This window comes from Bison bison, unplaced genomic scaffold, assembly GCF_000754665.1.
Source record: "Bison bison bison isolate TAMUID 2011002044 unplaced genomic scaffold, Bison_UMD1.0 scf7180017864213, whole genome shotgun sequence".
Lineage (NCBI taxonomy): Eukaryota > Metazoa > Chordata > Mammalia > Artiodactyla > Bovidae > Bison > Bison bison.
In genome coordinates this window covers 3,529,694-3,532,131 of record NW_011494785.1, presented here as the reverse complement: position 1 = coordinate 3,532,131, position 2,438 = coordinate 3,529,694, and positions in this window count along the sequence as shown.

Sequence of the window (2,438 nt, the reverse complement as noted above, 5' to 3'; positions counted from 1 at the left end):
AGACAATAAACTGTGGAAAATTCTGAAAGAGATGGGAATACCAGACCACCTGATCTGCCTCTTGAGAAATCTGTATGCAGGTCAGGAAGCAACAGTTAGAACTGGACATGGAACAACAGACTGGTTCCAAATAGGAAAAGGAGTACGTCAAGACTGTATATTGTTACCCTGCTTATTTAACTTCTATGCAGAGTACATCATGAGAAACGCTGGACTGGAAGAAACACAAGCTGGAATCAAGATTGCTGGGAGAAATATCAATAACCTCAGATATGCAGATGACACCACCCTTATGGCAGAAAGTGAAGAGGAACTCAAAAGCCTCTTGATGAAAGCGAAAGAGGAGAGTGAAAAAGTTGGCTTAAAGCTCAACATTCAGAAAACTAAGATCATGGCATCCGGTCCCATCACTTCATGGGAAATAGATAGGGAGACAGTGGAAACAGTGTCAGACTTTATTTTTCTGGGCTCCAAAATCACTGCAGATGGTGACTGCAGCCATGAAATTAAAAGACGCTTACTCCTTGGAAGGAAAGTTATGACCAACCTAGATAGCATATTCAAAAGCAGAGACATTACTTTGCCAACAAAGGTCCGTCTAGTCAAGGCTATGGTTTTTCCTGTGGTCATGTATGGATGTGAGAGTTGGACTGTGAAGAAGGCTGAGCACTGAAGAATTGATGCTTTTGAACTGTGGTGTTGGAGAAGACTCTTGAGAATCCCTTGGACTGCAAGGAGATCCAACCAGTCCACCCTAAAGGAGACCAGTCCTGGGTGTTCATTGGAAGGAATGATGCTAAAGCTGAAACTCCAGTACTTTGGCCACCTCATGTGAAGAGTTGACTCATTGGAAAAGACTCTGATGCTGGGAGGAATTGGGGGCAGGAGGAGAAGGGGACGACAGAGGATGAGATGGCTGGATGGCATCACTGACTCGATGGACTTGAGTCTGGGTGAACTCTGGGAGTTGGTGATGGTCAGGGAGGCCTGGCGTGCTACGATTCATGGGGTCGCAAAGAGTTGGACACGGCTGAGCAACTGAACTGAACTGAACTGAACTGAAGACCTGCTTCCTTCAAAGTCTCCACCTCAAGAGACTTGATACTTTGTCAGTGATGCTGTGATGCTCAAAACACCATTAGGGGCTTCCCTGTGGTTCAGTGGTAAAGAGTTTGCCTATCAAGGCAGGAGACAGGTTCCATCCCTGATCTGGGAAAATCCCACATGCCGCGGAGCAACTAAGCCTGTGTGCCCCAACTACTGAGCCTGTGCTCTAGAGCCTGCACCCCACAACTACTGAGCCCGAGAGCCCGTGCTCTGCAACAAGGGAAGCCACCTCAGTGAGAAGCCTGCTTACTGCAACTAGAGAGCAGCCCCTGCTTGCAGGTAGTAGAGAAAAGTCCATGCAGTGGACCCAGCACAGCCAAAATTAAAGAAATAAAATTATTAAAAACACACACACCATTGGAACATCTCTCTTGGAAGTAACTTCCGCATTTGTAGCACTTTCTTTTATCTTCTGTGGCAGTAGCTTTCTGCTTTTTCATTTTTAACTTAATATTTATTATACACTTATCTATCCCAGGCACCAAGCTGGAGCTGGGTGAAAGATAAGATAAATCGGACATTTAGTCTGTCTCTAAGGAAGTTTCTGTTTGGTAAGGGAGGTAAGATCTGGACACCCACTACAGTACAGGGTTAAGCAATAGGGCTCCAGGGAGGTTGGACCTGAGTTTTGGAAAAAGATAAAAGTCCTCTGATTTCAACCTCCCAGCAAGAAGGGTGACTGAGGTCTGTGATTGCACCCTGTGTCAAGCCAGTATCTTCTGAAGACTTAAAAACAAAACTCCAAAAAACAAACCCAATCGCTAAACCCATCCTGGCGTATTTAAGACACAGACTCCCCACTTTCTGGCGATGCTCCACAATAGATCGAGTCTTCCCAGCTCAATGATAAGCTCTGACAGGGCAAGTGCTGAGGTCTTATCCTTCGCTGTTCCACAGTGTCCGGTGGGCGAGTGACAGACGCGGGATCAGGGTTAGACGCGTCTCCGGCCACGCCACACTAGTATCCCTTCCCCTCGTGAGCGGCTTTCAGCAGTGACCGCGATGCAGGCCGGCGCCGGGCGGAGGGAAGCGGCCGAAAGACCCTGCGGGGAGGGCACATGTGGGCGCGCGGAGCTCCTGTGTGCTGGGCCCCGGACCGGAGTCCCAGGTGGATGGGCGCCGTAGGGAAGAAGGGCGCAGATGTCCGCGCGCTGGACGCCCGCCCTTGCCAGGCCTTTCGGGGCCGGCGCGGAGGGAGAGGCGAGCAGGAGGCCGGGCGCGAGTCCAGAGCCCGGCCCGTAGGGTCGGGAGCAAGGGTTCCGGCCTCGGCAGAGAGCGGGGGACTGGCCGGGAGGGGCGGGAACCCGGGCCCGGGGAGGAGGAGGAGAGTC